Source organism: Antechinus flavipes, chromosome 1 (assembly GCF_016432865.1).
Source record: "Antechinus flavipes isolate AdamAnt ecotype Samford, QLD, Australia chromosome 1, AdamAnt_v2, whole genome shotgun sequence".
NCBI lineage: Eukaryota > Metazoa > Chordata > Mammalia > Dasyuromorphia > Dasyuridae > Antechinus > Antechinus flavipes.
In genome coordinates, this window is record NC_067398.1 from 723,007,741 (window position 1) to 723,026,615 (window position 18,875).

The 18,875-nt window shown below is 39.3% G+C and overlaps 2 long non-coding RNA genes across 2 annotated transcripts; both read right to left on the reverse strand.

Annotated features, from left to right (window-relative positions):
- Positions 1 to 7,847: 7,847 nt before the first annotated feature.
- Positions 7,848 to 10,496, reverse strand: LOC127545749 (uncharacterized). The gene is made up of 2 exons (XR_007949817.1): positions 10,141 to 10,496; positions 7,848 to 9,907 (listed from the first exon to the last, which is right to left on the reverse strand). It is a non-coding gene; the product is annotated as an uncharacterized LOC127545749 (long non-coding RNA).
- Positions 10,497 to 13,189: 2,693 nt separating this feature from the next.
- Positions 13,190 to 15,008, reverse strand: LOC127545445 (uncharacterized). Its single transcript, XR_007949669.1, has 2 exons — positions 14,790 to 15,008; positions 13,190 to 13,954 (listed from the first exon to the last, which is right to left on the reverse strand). It is a non-coding gene; the product is annotated as an uncharacterized LOC127545445 (long non-coding RNA).
- Positions 15,009 to 18,875: the final 3,867 nt, after the last annotated feature.

An 18,875-nucleotide genomic window follows, 5' to 3' on the forward strand; every position in this document is an offset into this window, starting at 1 on the left:
CCCTAACTGATGGGCATCCACTCACTTTCCACATGTGGCTCCTTTTCCCTCCTTCATGATTTCCTTGAGATACAGACCGTGAATCAGCAAGAAAGAGACAGTCAGACAGAGAAGGACAGGAGAATTGGGGGGTGGGGGTGGCAAGAAAGTTCTCTCTACAGACTTCTAATAGTTTCTAACGAAAAATATTGCCTGCTTAACAAGAGCCCATGATTCAGAGCACTGCCGACTAACATGGTCTCTCTTGGTTAATTGGAAAGCTTTTGCTAATTAGCCAACTAGACTTTCTATTCCTCAGCAGCCAAGAAGAATCACTGCAAGGAGTGGTCCTTAGGCTGAAAATGGAGAAAGAGGTTTTTTTGGGGTTTTTTTTCCCTTCTATTCGCTTCCCTACCTGAAACCTAGAAATGGCTCTGTGATTTGTTTAAAAGGAAATACCATCATTGATGAACACTAAACCCAGACTGTCCCCTTTTGCACATCTGTAGGAGTTGTGATACATAGGCTGGCTCCCTCTGAAAAGTAAATTAAAGACCTCCAATAGGCTTGTGACAGAGAGAGCCATCTGCATCCAGAGAAATTATGGGGACTGAATGTGGATCACAAGCCAGGATTTCTCCCCTTCCTCTTGTTTGATTTCTTTCTCTCTTCTCTTTTTATCTGATGTCTATTATGCAGCATGATAAATGTGAAAAGAGTTTAGAAGGATTTCACATGTTTTAATTGGATTACGTTCTCTCTAGGAAAGGGAAGTAGGGAAAAGGGAGGGAGAAAAATTTGAGGGGAGGGAGGGAGGGAAGGAAAGAGGGAGAGAGGGAGAGAGACAAAGAGAGAGAGAAAGAGAGAGAGTAAAGTAAGCCAGAAAGAGCTAGAGAGTAAAAAAAAAAAAGACTGAGAAATAGTGAAAAAAGTCAGAAAGAGACAGAAAGACAGAGAAAGAGGAAAAAAGAGAGAGAAATAAAGCAAGCCAGAGGGTGAAAAGGAGATCGAGAAAAAGTTGTTTAAAAATAACAACAACAACAACAAAGAAACAATTTCAGAGAGAGTCAGAGGGATGACATGGAGGGAAGAAGAGAGGATGAGGAGAGAAAGAGAGAGAAATTGTAATTAATTTTTCCATGAAGTAATCAAATGTATATTTTTCCAATTTAACTTAGCTGTTGTTACATATTATGGAAACTGGAGGGAGACACTCATTTAATTTTTGCTGTTCCGGACAATTCCCATACAAATATATTAAAGGGAAAAAAAAAAGCTGGGAGAAATGCTTTATTTGTTCTCTTTAAAAAAATTGAGATGTTCAGAAGAGATTGTATGAGATACAAGGCTTTGTTAATTTGAGGGACTCTCTGAGACAGACAGACGGACAAAAGCAGATCGAATCTTCAAGATGTGTTCCTGCAGCAGGGAATCAAGGGGGACTATTAAAAAGGGAATGGGACTGAGAATGCATTCTCTTGACCTTGTTCTCCTTCCTATGTGAAGATGATCCTGACACATCCTGCAGTGGTCAACCCATTAGTTGGTGCTGCGCCTTCCTGGTGACCAAATTCCTGCATTTTACAAGGATGCTGGCCGTGGTCAATGACAGTGGTCTGGCTTATGAAACGATTGAATCGGAGCCTATTCCCATTCTGCATTAGCCTTCTGAACTATCTGGGTACAAATCCTTTGTTATAAATTATTTCTACTTACTTGAAGGTGATTGCTTTTCTTTGTCCATTTGCCATTAAAACTTTATTGTTTTTTTCTTTTATTTGCCTTAGGTTTTACCATTGAAATAGATTTAGATCACAAGTTTAGTAGAGATCAAGTATCTAGTTCTGTACCTCTTAGTATTTCAATCAATAACTCCTACAGCATGATAGAGTTGCTCAGAAATAATCTATAGTTCATATATCTTGTGTAGTATATTTGCTGAGTTACTAGCAATGTCTCATTTCTTAATTGCTCCTCTGCAAATTCTTGGTTTTTGTAACCTTTGTGTAATACCACTAATGAGACTCAAGAATCTCTCTTCTCTGTCCCTCTAAAATGTATTTTCTTGTTCCCAAGGTCTATAGTCCAGGACCAAGCTGAGCAACTCTTCAGGCCTCCAGTAATTCTGTAGGAATCTTGTATATTTATTTAAGTATTGTCTCTTATCTTAGATTGAAAACTTGTTGAGCTCAGGAACTCTTTTTGCTTTTCTTTTTCTTCTTAGCACTTAAAGTCCCCTGCCCATTTTAATTGATTAATGTTGTCGGAGTTCATTTTTCCTCTCCTACAAACAGCCTGCAAAACACTTGCCTTCTCTCCTTTGGGATCAACATCCCTGGGTTATTTGCCAAATCCTCAAACAGCAATTTATGATCGAAGAAGAACTAGAGAAAATTCTGAAAGCTAAAATGGACACCTGTGATTACAGTCAACTAAAAAGTTGTTGCACAAACAAATCTAACAGAAACAAAATTAAAAGGGAAATGCAAGGGTGAGTAAAAATCTGTCCTGCCAGTGTTTCTGTTAAAGATCTCAGTTCAAAAATACATAAAGATTGTTGTCAAATTTATAAGAATACAAGTCATTGCACAATTAATAATTTCATCCAAAAGAATAACAATGAGACAACATACCCAGATCTGTGGGATACAGCCAAAGCTGTAAGAAGGGAAAATTTTTTTTATTTTTAGAGGTTTACTTGAATAAAATAGAGAAAGAGAAAGTCAATAAATTGGCCTTGCAACTTAAAAAGATAGAAAAAGAGCAAATTGAAAATGCCTAATAACATGCTAAACTTGAAAGTCTAAAATTAAAAGGAGAAATTTATAAAATTTAAAGTAAAAAAAAACTATTGAATTAATAAATAAAACTAAGTATTATAAAAAAACAACAAAATAGATAAACTTTGGTAAATCTGATTAGAAAAAGGAAAAAGGAAAATCAAATTGTTAGTCTTAAAAATGAAAAGGGAGAACATTCCACCAATGAAGAGGAAATTAGAGCAACAATTAGGAGTTACTTTGCCCAACTTTATGCCAATAAATTTGATAACCTAAGTGAAATAGAAGACTACCTTAAAAAATATAAGCTTCCCAGATTAACAGAGGAGGAAGTAAGTTGCTTAAATAGTCCATTTCAGAAAAAGAAATAAAACAAGCTATTAATCAACTCCCTAAAGAAAAAATCCCCAAAGACCAGATGGATTTACATGTGAATTGTACCAAATATTTAAAGAACAATGAACTACAATGTTATATAAACTATTTGAAAAAATAGGGAATGAAGGATTCCTACCAAATTCCTTTTATGGCATGGTACTCATAACTAAACTAGATAGGTTGAAAACTGAGAAAAAAAAATTATAGACCAATCTCCCTAATGAATATTGATGAAAAATAAAATATTAGCAAAAAGATTATAGAAAATCATCCCCAGGATAATACACCATGACCAAGTAGGATTTATACCAGGAATGCAGGACTGGTTCAATATTAGGAAAATTATTAGCATATTTGACTATATCAATAACCAAATTAACAACAACAACAACAACAAAAAAAAAAAAAAAAACATGATCATCTCTATAGATACAGAAAAAGCATTTGATAAAATCCAACATGCATTCCTATTAAAAACACTTGAGCATATAAGAATAAATGGATCTTAAAACGGGTCTATGCATACCTGTGGCCATTTGCATTTGAATGTCCAACCTTCCTGGAGTTGTGGGGAAAATTTGATGTCAAATTAAGTTTCTGAAAAACTAGTCTGCACTTAGAAGCAGTCAGACTCTGATATAATCACTGCACAATCCCCAAAAGCAGGGTGCTCCTGATCATGACAGTTTAGAATCACCAAAGGACTACAACAGATGAGGTGGGAATATGCACATATTTGTCTTACAAGAGGATAAATAACTTTGGACAATTGTTCACCACTTAAGGTGCCTCTGACAAAGGTCAGGATCAAATTCCTGGATCACTACCTCAAATTAGGGAAAAAAGATATAAGGAGACCAATAGTAAAACATGCTTTTCCTGTCCATGCCACAAGATGTTGAACTCAAATCTCTGTATGAGAGACATATTTTCAAACATGGATCATTTCATGCATTTTTAAATTATGTTTGTCACAAGGATGTTCCCTTTACTTTAGAGAATGAGACCATATAAAGATAAAAATTTTTAAATAAATGTTGATATTCCTAATAAGATATTAGATAATATAACAGGACAATTGAAAGTGAGCATCCGAGAAATTTGTTATGCTTACAGATGGGATAGAAAATGAAATAATTTGAATTTAGTTTGTGTGCAGCACATGCCTTGTATCCATGAAGAAAGGGATGAAATTGCAGGCAACGAAATGGAAAGATAGAAAGTGGAAATAATTTGTTAAGTACTGTGGACAGAGCATGCCCATTCACAGGGGATGAATTCTAGTTTCAGCTGCTGGAATTTGGGGCAAGTCACTCAGCTGTTCTGAACTCATGGCCTTACTCATGCACTCAACAAGAATGAAGGCATTTCCTGTGTTGTAGCAGGTTTATTGTGAACCTCCAGTATAATTATGCATGAAGCTCATTATAAATGAAATCATCTGTGAGATGTGGGAGTCAACGGGATTTGAAAATGATTGGGTCTGCCCAGTATTTTTCTCTCCACCTGGGAAAATAGAAAATAACTGAGTTTGTGTTCGACTGTTGAGGGAAGGGTATATAAATTTGTGTGTGTGTGTGTGTGTGTGTGTGTGTGTGTGTGTGTGTCTATAGTGTCAGTATTTGTGTTATTCTTTGTTTGTTTGTTTTTCAGGAGAAATCAGACTTGAAAAGAAGGAAAGCACTGCAAAGCTAAGACTTTCTCTAGCAGAAATTCACCCAACAACGATTCATGAGTGATGATGGTCCCAGTGATTTCACTTGGAGATAAATCTGACCTACACATAAGAAAATCCCAACTTGGGATAAGCATTATGACTGGAAATAATGGGGAAAGGCTTTTACAGAGAGAGCTTCTCCTCCTACACATCAAAAAATTTATACTGGAGAAAAACCTTGTAAAAGCTCTTAATGTGAAAAGGCTTTCAGATCTAATGCAAAACGTGCAGAACATAACAAAATTCACATGAATATAACAAATGTGGAAAGACTTGTAAAAGGGCCAGTGGTTTTATCCAACTTAAGAAAAAGCACCCTGCTGAGAACACTTATGAATGTAATCAATGTGGAAAGACTTTGACCCAGAAGAATGCACTTGTTCAACCTCAGAGAATTCACACAGGACAGAAACCTTATGCATGCAATCAGTGTTGAAAGAGAGTTGGAGAATGGGAGCTCTTACTCAACATCAGAGAATCCACACTGGAGAGAAACCTTTTAAATGCAACCAGTGTGAAAGTTTGGAAGGTTGGTTCTATTAAACTGATTTGAAACTGGAGAGAAACCGTAAGAAGGGAATCATCGCCTTCCGGACCAAGTCAGTCCTTCTTTACCAGCACATAATTCATGGCAGATACAGGAAACTTATTCCTCTGGATGAGGAAAGGCATTGAAATGAAGTACAATGCGTCTTAGCAGAATAGTCACTCTGGGTACAAGCCACCTATCGACTCAATGTTAGAAACTTTCTGCCGGGAATCAGCTCATCCTGTGCTCAGAAAATTTATAATGAATACAAACCTTAAGGATGTAACCTGTCCAATTACCTAAACAGACTCCAGCAGCTCCCCAGCTCTTCTGTTCCCTTGCAAGGTGCAAGGCAAAAGGTGCCCAGGAAAAATGCCTCAGTCAGCAGCTTTCATGCCCTTTGGTTTCAAGCCGCGGCAGTGTGCAGAACTCCAGGCTTTGGCCAAAGAGTGTCCCAGCCTCAGAGAGGATCCCGGGTTTTGCTGAACAGTTCCAACTCATCAGGATTCACACAGACCTGGGCATCACAAACTCCTGAACCTCTCCACATTGAGAAGTCAGCTGTCCTGGTCTGTTTCATAGAGCAGTAGCTTATGTAAAAGAAGCAGCCAGTGCCCCCTATCATTATTTCCATCCCCCTTCTCCTCACACTCCCAAAGTAATCTTTAGAAGAAAAATTATCCATGTGAAAAAGGCGCACGTTAAACCGGAACTAATTGTCTTAGTAGCAGGTTTTATAGTCCCTACCATTGCAGACTCTTTCTTGGAGGGTCCGTGATACTCGGGTGTCTCTCAAGAAATTCAAGTTTCACTCTGTATCCAGAGCATAATCAGCAATATGTGCCCTTACCTTGGATGACCAAATCTTATGAACAGAATTTCGCTTTTATTTCAATTCTATATGGTTTGTTTTCCTAAATGTCTCAGTCAGTTCTTCTGACCAGCTCCTTCAGACACAGATGTGCCTGAATACAAGTCTATAGTGCTGGAAAAGCCACCTTAAAAATAATCAATGCAGTTGCCTGTCCCAAAAAAAATCAATTATCCGACGTCTAACCTCCGTGTACAATAAAGACAATTGCAAAGGCATCTATTTGATTTCTGGGTTGATGTAGAAATCCCCAAAGCCTTTCTTGTTCCATAGCAGTGGCACAGAGAAACACCCATACCTGGAGGTGCTACAGGCTGGGAGGTGCACTTACTCTGTCTGGGATTCACCCTCTATTTTCCATATCTTGGCTGTAGAATTGCCTCCTTGACCAGGACAGTCCTTTTTGTGTTGTTCTACCCTATATCACTGCCTTCCTCCCTTTTGAGAGGATCTCTCTCATTTTGTCTACGCCATGCCCAAGTTGTCCCAGGAAATCCCTCAGCTGAAGTTCCTCTCTGTTTAAAGCTGTTCCTCCATGAGCAATGGAGGCTGACTTTTCTGACTATTGCAACCCTGTTGGCTTCTCTTGGATCCCTGATCCAGACCATAGCCACTTTTACCTCACTGTACCCCTCTGTCAGAAGCATCTTGATAGAACTAGCCAGGGCCTGAAACAGCCAGGGAAGTTTGTCACAAACCACCATCAATGAATGCATGTCAGCTGAAGAGGTGGAAATGGACGTGCACTTGGGGGGCAGAGAGAAAGAGGCTGAAAACCATGATAGTTAAAAGGAAGTCACATCCCACAGAACTCTACCTCCCTCTCCGGCAGGAGCAGTATGAATCTCTGCTAACATCTGTCATTAACAGTTAATAAAAGCCACAAGAAGGAACAACTTTCAAAGTAGGGCAAGATTATCCATCACGGATACAATTTTGAGCCCAGGCCTCCTCTGCTGGTTCAGTCAGGATCTCAGGAAGATCGACAGCCCCTTGTGTCCTGAATGGTTTTGCACAAAGGTTCCATCAAGTTCCATCAATAGCCAAGGCCTTAGTCCCTGGAGAGAACTAAACCTTGAAGGTAGCGCCAATAACTTCTAAGCAAAAACTGGCTTAAGCTGCCTGCGATAATCTTAGGATATTGTGCTCCCCACAAGCCCACATCATTTATAGATATTGGCACCCATCTGATTTCTTCTCGATTTGTGGAGATACAAGCAAACCCTCTCCCGCAAGCAGTTAACATATTTGGTCCCTTCCATTCACATTTTTTAATTGCTCTATGGTTTGTTCTTTCACCCGTTTGTTACTTATTAAGCCTCCGTTTAAGTCTACATTTTTTGCTCATATTTTAACTTAGGTACAATTTTTAATTGTGTAATGATCTAATATGTTCTGAGACAAATAAGGATAGAGAGACAACCTTAAAATTAAGATCTGTATTCAAGTCCTACATCCAACACACACTAGATGAATGACTCTGAGCCAATGTTAAACTCTGCTGCCTCAAGGCAACTAAGATGCCCAATTACATTAGGGCAGGGAATTTATACTCTAAGGAATTCTCGGCATTGAGGAAATCATGAGTCCAAGTAAAAAGGATCTAGGAATTTATTTCCATTTTTTACTGAATTCTTTATGTTCTAGAACATGAACATTCTTTGTCATAACAGAAATGATGATTGAGACTCCTCTTCTTTACAATTCATTTGAGACAAAATAGATTTCCCTTAAACATTATGTGTATGTATAAATCCCTATTTTAGTTGTTGCTTTTAGGCAATATAGTGTAGTTTTCTTATATATTCTACAATTTGCTTCATTTTTCAGATCGAATTCAGACCATTACCATTCAATTTCAATGGGTTGTTTTTCATCCATAAAATCCTATTGCATTACTATTGGGTAAATCAACACAACACTAACAGTCTACACTGCCAGCAATAATTCAATTTTAATCTCTGTGAACGAACCCAAGGACATATGAGGATTCAACTTTTAACTGATAACTTAAAAAAATATCCTTTTTGGTGCAGGGGACAGAGAACTAGCCTTGGAAGACATGGATTCAACTCTTGCCTCTCGCATTTTGGTTGGTAAATATGGGCAAGACAGTTATACATTCAGCACCCCAGGCAATTCTCTAAGATCATATCTTACAGAAGCACAGCCAATGCATCAACAAGAGTTTCACTAGGAATTTCCAACACCTCCGAAGTAAAAAACTGGAAAGTGATAGGTGAACCTCTGAGATTTGTTCCTCCGTTATCATGGAGGTTAAGGAACAATGTAGATGAATAAGTACATGAATGGTCCACTTAGTTCCATCTAGCAGCAATGAGGAATAAGCTTGCAATCTAAGAAAAGCATAAAATTTCTTCCTCTAGAATATAGAGTATTCACAGGGAGGACTGGCGAGACTTACATGAACTGATGCTAAGTGAAACGAGCAGAACCAGGAGATCATTATATATTCTGAGGATGTATTCTGATGGAAGTGGAACTCTTCGATAAACAGAGCTTTAATTGATCAAAGATGGACAGAAGCAGCTACACCCAAAGAAAGAATACTGGGAAATGAATATAAACTGCTTGCATTTTTGTTTTCCTTCGTGGGTTATTTCTACCTTCTGAATTCAATTCTCCCTGTGCAACAAGAAAACTGTTCGGTTCTGCACACATATATTGTATCTAGGATATACTGTAACCTATTCAACATGTAAAGGACTGCTTGCCATCTAGGGGAGGGGGTGGGTGGAGGGAGGGGAAAAAGCAGAACAGAGTGAATGCAAAGGATAATGGTGTAAAAAATTACCCTGCCTTGGGTTCTATCAATAAAAAGTTATTTAAAAAAATAGAATATAGTGTATTCAGTAGAGTATTCCCTACCATTGTGTCTACAAATGTGGCTCCCCCCTCACACCTTCCTAATGTAGCTCAATGGTCCAGGATGTCCTGCATCCACCGTTTCTCATCACTAGAATATCCCTGGCATAGGTTTGCATAATCTGGGATTTGCCCGTTCTACTTTCTGGTCACTAGCACTATACTTGTGTATACTTTCCTCTGTTCAGGCAAAGATCATCCTAACTGCTCCCTACTTTTGTAGCCAGTTGGACTTCTGGGAGATAGAACACTTCCTGTAAATAATGACTTAGTCTGACCTGAAGCTTCACTTCAAAGCCTAACAATGTCATCTGTATTTCCTGAGAAAACATACTTTTGATAGATTTTAAAATGGCAAAACTTGGAGAAAACAACAAAACACACCCACTTTCTTCCCCTTAGATGACAGGTGGAGAGAGCTTGCAGGTGAAGGACGTTGAATATACTGTCAGAAGCATTCATTTTTAGCACAGCATTTTTGCTAAGAGGGTTCACTGTGTAGCATTTTGAGAAATATCTAGTGCAAAAAAAGGGCATCAATAGTAAGTGTGCACACACATGTGCACGTGTCTGAAGTTGGAAAGGTTTGGGATACAACTAAGACATCATCCAGCTGTTCCCGGTGTCCTTTTTCTTGATTTCTTCCTCAATTCTGGCTCCTTGTGCAGGTTTTTCATTAATATCTAAAGTTACCTTCATGGGGGGAAGTCTCAACAGAAAGTATGGAATAGTCGAGAGCCAGATGTCAGACCTTGAGGAATTTTTACCTGGAGGAAATAAGGGAAATGAATGAATGAAAAAGCATTTATTAAACATCAAATATATGCCAAAACCTTTACTAAACACTGGGGATAGATATATATAGAAAACAAAAGAAACCCTTCCCTTAATAGGTTTACATTCCAATGGGAATATTGAAATAAAACATAGTGGAGGAGGAGCCACAGTGGTGCACTTTGGTTACAGAGGAGTAAATGGGGGCAGAATGGAGCAGACTGACCTCTACACCAGAGCAATGGCAGAGTTGATTTAACTGATCATGGTTCCAGGAGTGACAGAGGATTCATAATGGGAGCAGGAGGGAGGAGGAATCTGGGCAGGTGTGAAGCAGAGGAAAAGAAAATAAGGAAAATGAGAAACATCTCTACTCAACTCAGAGGAGAGGAGCAATAGCTACATGTGCTCATTGACCTTGCAAGTAAACAAGGAAAAAGGGAAGTTATCAGGTTCTTGCTTCCTGGAGAAGGGAGAAGAAATGAAGAACCAACTGGCAAACTACAGCAGCCCCACCTCCTGCTTTTGGTCAAACTGTCGCATGCTTCTAATCACCTAAGACCCAAAGCGGTAACCCAATCCCATGCCTTCCCCCCCCTCGCCTACCCTTCCCCCCCCCTCGCCTCCTGTTACCTCCCGTCACCAGCTTGCCAGTAGGAATTCCAGATAAAACCTCGAGACTGACAAGAGAAGTCAAACTCTGTTGCTCCTGCCACACACATCCCAAATATTCCTCTGCTGCCAGGAGATACATGGGGGAGCAATGAGTTTTTCTACTGCTTCCTCCCATTCAAAAAGCTAGAAATAATCATTTGTTAGCCAAGGAAGGCAGAGCTAGGCCATCCTGTAACAAGACAAAAACAAGTCTATATGCAGCTGGTAAGGAGCCAGTGGAGAAAGACTGAAAACGCATGAGACAGGGAATAGGGCTAGAATAAGGGCTATAGCACAAGGGAGAAATTTAATAAAGGCACAGGCAGAGAATGCTTACCAAAGAGAAGGGACTGGATGGCACCGTGGAAAGGCCAGACTGTCAGAGGACCTGGGGTTGAACTCCAACTCATCACTTATTGTGTAACCTTGGAAAAGTCGATGTAAAAACCATCTACCTCAAAGATTCATCAAACTATTCTTTAACTGGCATAACTATCAAGGGATGGGCCTCAAATCTCCTTTGCCCTCAGGTTCCACTCTCCGATTTCCGCCATACTAGAGGGAAAGGGGACCAGCCATGTCTGCTCACTGGGATGCTGGCTCAGGGCTACTTGGATACTTTCAGTCATGGGACAATGACACCGCTTGTCGAGAGACTTTTTAGAAAGTTGTGATAATGGCTTCCAAGACTCTGTGAAGCTTTTGACTATTGGTTTTAAAATGTTCTTTTGAATAAATGACACTTATACTGCCTTAAAAAAATTGGGGCAATTATGTGGTATAGTAGATAGATCACCAACCATGGAGTCAGGAGGACATGAGTTCAAATTCACCTTCAGACACTTGACACTTCCTAGTTGTGTGACCATAGGCAAGACACTTAACCCTGATTGCCTTGCAACACACACAAACACACACAAGAATTTCAACCATCATTCTATAATGCCATGAATTTTTTTTGTTGTTTTTGAAAATAGTAGACATAAGTTTTTGGCCCTATGTCCTCAATCTTAAAAAGATAGTGACTCCTGAGATCCCTTCCTACCTTGATTTAGTGTTAAAACATCTTCCTATATGATAAAAAGGGGAAAGAGAACAGATGGTGATTCTGAACTTATAGAGAAATTGAGGAAGCTCTTTCAGGATTCACCAAAATTTTTGAAGCACTTGGGGATTTCTCAAGATTGTTAAGAGAATAACTTGCCACCTGAAATAAGCATGCAAAGTAGGGAAGAGAGGTGCTTGAGGATTTGAGTAAACAAAAGCACTATAGAGTAACCACTATAGAAAATTTGGGATTTGCTTCTGATTTTTCATTTTACTGTGAGTTTTACTAATTTTAGCTAAGTGTATACAATGCTTAAAACCCTCCTGAAATTCATGATCTTCAGAAGATTTTATTAGTATTAGAAGATGTCAAATTCCTACATTCATTACACATTCAAAAGATTTCTCTCCAATATGAACATTTTAGTATAAACATAAAAACTATAGTCCTAAGGGAAAGCTTTCCTCACCCTATTATTTGTAAAACTATTGCGTGAACTTTCTGGTGTTTGGTAAAATGTGGGCTCCTATGAAGTGACTTTTCACATTTATAAATAAAGCTCCTCTCCATTGTGAACTCTCTGTATTAAGATGGGTCCTTCTAATGGAGGATTTCCCCAATTCATGTTTTTCTCTCATGTGAACTCTTTGATGTACAATTTAAGAGCTGTGTTCAAGCAGAAAGCCTTTCCACATTCACTAAACTGAGGTTTCTCTCCAATATGATCTTTGATGTACAAGAAGATGCATTTTTCAGAGGAAGGACGTTCTACATTCTACCTATATATAAGGATTTTCTCCACTATGCATCCATTAGTGTTGCATAAGTTTTCTGTTTGTTTGTTTTCTCAAATAAGGCCTTCCCACAATCTGTGTGCATGCATAAGGTTTCTCTCAGTGTAAATTCTCTGGGATCAAACAAGTTCCTTCATTTGAAAGGTTTTCCTACACTGTGTTCATTGTTCAGGTTTATTGTAATAACCGTGTTAGCACCCTTAGAATCAGCCAGAGTCAGGATAAGCAAAAGTCCTTAGTCTTTATTCTTGCTCTTTAGGGGTAGAAGTGAAGGGGTTGGAAGCAGGATCTCTGCAACCTTCCTTTTTCCTTGTCTACAGCCAAAGTGACTCTTGCTCGTCTTACTCCACCCCCAGTCCCTCCTACAATTCTCTGTATACACCAATCATCGAGCCAGCACAGAAGAGTGCTAAGGACCAATTTCCAACCATATGCCCATAGAGTATTGTCCAATTGGTAGTTAGCCTCAAGTGCTTGGGTGTCCTGACTTCAGTGCATTGACTCAAGAGTTTCAGCCCTCTACATCTCCTGCTTTCTTTTGTTTTAGAACACAGGTAGTCTTGCCATCCCTGACTTCTCAGGGAGGTGAGAACCCCAAAATGAGGTGATCACACCCTCCCTGACTTCTCAGGAAAGGAAGTGAAAACACCAAAAAAGAGGTGATCATTCTCCCGACTTCTCAGGAGGGGAGGTGAAAGTACTGAAAAGGAGATGATCATGCCCTCCCTGACATCTCAGGGAGATGAAAACACCAAAGGAAAGTGGGGATTGCGAACAGGTTTCTGGGCTGAAGGGTTTTATTAGAAACAGGTATGCACAAACCCATCAGCATGGGAGGTATTACACAAGCACATATCAATATTGCACAGGCTAGTAGTGATGACTCTCCGCACAACCACTGCAGGCTCAAGGTGGTGCAACAAACATCAATTGTACATGCAAGTAGTGATATAACAAACAATATGAATCACTATAGTGTTGTAAAAGATTTCCACAAGTTCTAAAAGAAGGGTATGTAAACAACAGTCACACATACGCCTTCTTCAGCAGCCAAGAGATAGTCCAAAATCAATCTATTGTGCATTGCTTAACATGTCATGGGATCCAATGATTCGCACAAGTTTTTGAAGTCCTGCAACAGTCTTTTCATATCTCAGAGAATCCAGTGATTCCTGAGAGTTTTGCAGTTCTACAATTGTTGATGTCCACAAGTCAAACGCCATAACTGCCGTGCTCATTCAGTGGTGAGCACAGTCAGCAATGGAACCACCAGATGTTTCTTGGGTCTTCTTCCTTTCAAGGTGTGCTCCATCTCTCTCTGATGGACAAGGTGAATATGGCACATTGGCACCCATCTGATTCCTTCTCCATTTGTGGAGATAACAGCAAACCCTCTCCCCCAAGCAGTTAACATATCTGGTCCCTTCCATTCACCACTTTCTGGGCCTCTCCACATCACCTGGCGATTAAAGATAATGGAGAGGCTCGCACTGGACACTGCCCTTCCGGTGGGTTATAAAACCTGCCTGCCAGAGCCAATGCACCTTGTCAAACATCAAGAAATAGTATAAAGAGCTAGATTTACAAGTTCTTTAGGGTTGTCTGTGGCTCCCCCTTACTTTTGTTTTCAGAGGAGCATCTTAATGTCTCTGTTTCTCTTCTCTACTATTGCCTGTAGTTGAGGATTAAAAGGTATGCTAGTGGTATGTAAAATCTTACACTGCGCACAAAAGTGTGCAAAATGTTCAGAAGTATATGCAGGTCCATTGTCTGTTTTCCTTGCTTGTGGCACACCCATAATTGCAAATGATTGTATAAGGAATTCAGTGACCACTCAGGCTGTCTCTTTTGCTGCTGATATTGTAAAAGTGAATCCTGAAAAGGTGTCTACCACAACATGGAAAAAAGACAGAGGACCAAAAGATTTATAATGGGTCAAATCCATTTGCCACATTTCAATGGGTCTCAAACCACAAGGGTTCTTCTCTGGAGGCAGTGTAGGAGCATGGAAGGGAAGGCAAGGTGTACAGGTTTTTACTATGCTCCTACCTTCCTCTCTTGTTATTCCAAATTATAAGCGTAAAGCTCGAGCAGCCTGATGATATTTAGAATGAGATTCTTGGGCTGCCTTTCAAAGTGTGCTCCATCTCTTTCTGAGGGACAAGGTGAATATGGCTCATTGGCACCCATCTGATTCCTTCTCCATTTGTGGAGATACAAACAAACCCTCTCCCCCAAGCAGTTAACATATCGGGTCCCTTCCATTCACCACTTTCTGGGCCTCTCCACATCACCTGGCGATTAAAGATAATGGAGAGGCTCGCACTGGACACTGCCCTTCCGGTGGGTTATAAAACCTGCCAGCCAGAGCCAATGCACCTTGTCAAACATCAAGAAATAGTATAAAGAGCTAGATTTACAAGTTCTCTAGGGTTGTCTGTGGCTCCCCCTTACTTTTGTTTTCAGAGGAGCATCTTAATGTCTCTGTTTCTCTTCTCTACTATTGCCTGTAGTTGAGGATTAAAAGGTATGCTAGTGGTGTGTAAAATCTTACACTGTGCACAAAAGTGTGCAAAATGTTTAGAAGTATATGCAGGTCCATTGTCTGTTTTCCTTGCTTGTGGCGCACCCATAATTGCAAATGCTTGTATAAGGAATTCAGTGACCACTCAGGCTGTCTCTTTTGCTGCTGATATTGTAAAAGTGAATCCTGAAAAGGTGTCTACCACAACATGGAAAAAAGACAGAGGACCAAAAGATTTATAATGGGTCAAATCCATTTGCCACATTTCAATGGGTCTCAAACCACAAGGGTTCTTCTCTGGAGGCAGTGTAGGAGCATGGAAGGGAAGGCAAGGTGTACAGGTTTTTACTATGCTCCTACCTTCCTCTCTTGTTATTCCAAATTATAAGCGTAAAGCTCGAGCAGCCTGATGATATTTAGAATGAGATTCTTGGGCTGCCTTTCAAAGTGTGCTCCATCTCTTTCTGAGGGACAATGTGAATATGGCTCATTGGCACCCATCTGATTCCTTCTCCATTTGTGGAGATACAAACAAACCCTCTCCCCCAAGCAGTTAACATATCGGGTCCCTTCCATTCACCACTTTCTGGGCCTCTCCACATCACCTGGCGATTAAAGATAATGGAGAGGCTCGCACTGGACATTGCCCTTCTGGTGGGTTATAAAACCTGCCTGCCACAGCCAATGCACCTTGTCAAACATCAAGAAGTAGTATAAAGAGCTAGATTTACAAGTTCTCTAGGGTTGCCTGTCCACTGTGTGAGTGGACCTGCAAGATATCAATCTTACCTGGATGCTTTCTCACTTGCTCTTGAAGTTCCTAAAAGAGCTGATATATATTAGAGGCTACAAATTTTATTTGGGCTATGGCAATTTTTTGTACCACACCTACTGAACAGGCTAAATCAGATACTCTATTTATATCTCCTGGATAATAAGTAAGAGCTAGAATGATCACATACAATTCATTCTGCTGAGTGGACTGAAAAGGAATTCTGAGTACTCTCTTTACAGTTAAGTCACAAGAGTATACAGCACAAATATTCCGTTTGGATGCATCTGTAAAGAGAGTTGGTCCTTTAAGAGGACCTTTAAAAACCTTTTCTTCAAGAATCCACTGTCAATTATGTAATAGTCTGGTTCTCTTTAATGGAGTCCCGTGTGTAAAATTTGGATCCATAGCTAATAAAATTTGCCACTCTGGGATGGTTTCACAGCAGACATTAATTTGTGCATTAGTATAAAGGTGTATATCTTATCCCAGTTAACTGTACTGCTCGCTCAATGGCTTTTAATAAAATTCTAGCCATAGGCATTGGGTAAAGATTAAGAGTTTGTTCTGGTTGTGTTGGGAAGTTCACCCACTCTATCACACACTGTCTGCTTGATGAAGGACTGCTGTGGGTGCCTCTTGTGTAGCAAAAACGGATATTTCCAAGGGTTTTTGAATGACATTCAACCACATTGGATAAAGTCAGTTCAAGTTCTCTGAAAGACTTGTGAGCTTTTTTTGTAAGCTGGCGTGATGAGTTTAAAACAGTGTCTCTCCTTAAAGTGTCATTTAATGGTTGTAATTGATAGGTAGTCAATCCTAACCCTCGACACATCCCTTAGATAAGAGCTGTAGTCAGGCAGAAAGTCTTCCCATAGTCATTACGTTCTTAAGATCTTTCACAGTATGGATAATCTGATGTCAAATGAGGTCTATCTTCCAACTGTCTGGAATTGTCTGTTTGATTTCAGACCTCCTGTCCCAACCTGAAAGAGATAAAAATGTAAATATTCCATTTCCTGCTGCATTACACTTAATCATATCTCCTATCGCCTCAATCAATAAAGATGATCAAATAATAAAATATACAACATAGGACACATTAGTTTTGTGTACTATAATGAGCTTTTACACTTTAAAATAAGCTTCTATACCAACACTACAAGAAAGTCTAAGATAGAAAAGAAACTCTCACATTAATCAAATCATTCATACCAGCACTTTTCTGATTAAAAAAATCAACAGGTTCTATTGGGGAATGTCTAAGATACATTCCTCTAACACAATATTACCTCACTTTAAAAAATGACAAATATGAAGAGTTCAGCGAAGCAAGGAAAGACTTAGGTGAAGTATTACAGGGAAATAAGAAGAGTAAACAAAATATACGATGACAACAAAAATACAACATAATATGTAATTATAAGGACAAAGGATGGTCCCAGAGTAGAGCTGAGAACATGTACCTCCCTCCCTTCATGGCAGAAGTGGAAGATTCCCAGTATGGAACAATGTATACGTATATTAAATAAAGAGGTGACAATTTGTTAGTTTTCAATTCGTTTCTTTTTTTTTTTTTTTAAACTTATAAGGAAAAGCTTGTTTAATAGGGGAGTAGGAAGAGGTATATTTAGAAATAATTGTGAAGTAAAAATAAAATAGATTAAATGGTGCAAGATTCCTTGAAGGATATAATGCAAGTCTTTTTTTTAATTAGAAAACTAGTAAATATGTATTTATTCAGAAAATATTATTAGAGAAGTGGCTACTTGTCAGGTATGTTAAGGTGAGGTCTCCTCTCTCGTATGCATTAGCATAGATGTTTGCCGAGGTCCCTTCCAATTCTGAAATTAAGTATCAGGGCAGGGCAGGCAGAAGAGGTAAACTAATGCTTATTAAATGGGTTTGTTACTCTTGTGGCAGCAAAGAACAAGTTGGGGGGTTCCATAAACAGTGAAATGCTCCAGACATTCATTTTTCCACATATGTTCATGTCTTCAAGTCCTAGAACACTGGAGGAACTCTTGGATGAGAATCTGAATCACTTAAAAGAGTCTGGCCTAGATCCACGCAGGGAAGAACCTGTAGATAAAAAATGCCTAGTGTCCACACCCTAACATGCAGCTAGATGGGCAACATTCAGAATTCATCCAACAGTGCCATTTTAAAGCTTAGAACTACAGTTTTTGTATAACTATGTATACATATCTTGGATTTAACATATACTTTTACGTATTTGACATGTATGGGACTACCTGCCATATAGGGGAGGGAGTGGGAGGAAGGAGAGGAAAAGGTGGAACAGAAGGTTTTGCAAGGGTCAAAGTTGAACAATTACCCATGCATATGTTTTGTAAATAAAAAGCTAAAATAAAAAAAAATAAATTTTAAACTAGTTTTTGGGACCTTTTATATTTATTCATATCTTAGAAGGATGGACACTGCAAAAGGGTAATAAGTTGTTCTAATAACTGAAAAGGAGAAAAGGCTGAAATGCCTTTGGGAAATGAAACGTCCCCTTAATGTCCCCGGACTTCTCCCTGACACAAAGATTCATATCTTACATACAAATATTCTACACAGGTGTTGATGACACATATAAGAAGAATTTCAAGTATTACATATATAAAGTCACTCTATCAAAGGCCTTTGATTTCATTAAGTGTGAAAACTACTTTCCTCCACCAATACTGGCTGCAACTCATCTAGAATTTTAGAGTTTTACTTACCGAAGGTTGAGAAAGAATCACTGATAAGGCTCATACTCACATAGTTACCATCAGAGGTAAGGCATAGAGCATTACTAAATTCACAAGGAAAGATTAAAAATTTGTCAGAGAAACTGCCTGCCTATAACGGATAAATGGTCCAAGAATATAAAGAGAAAAATCCAAATGGGAAAAGAAACACAAATTTAAAAGCCAAATGAAAAATCACTCAAACCTTACTAATCAATCAACTGACCATGAATTGGAACAATTGCCCCCAAATGCGGTTTAACAACATGACGTGATTCCAGTGCAGGAAGAAAAGCAGCCTTTGTCACTGGGGCCGCCAGGGCTCCTCCCGGATCCAGCCGCTTTTCTGACCCCGAGGCCCTGCGGGATTATACAAAGAGGGGTCAGTCCGCCAGGGCCGGGCTCGGTGCTAAGCGTGAACTACACGCACA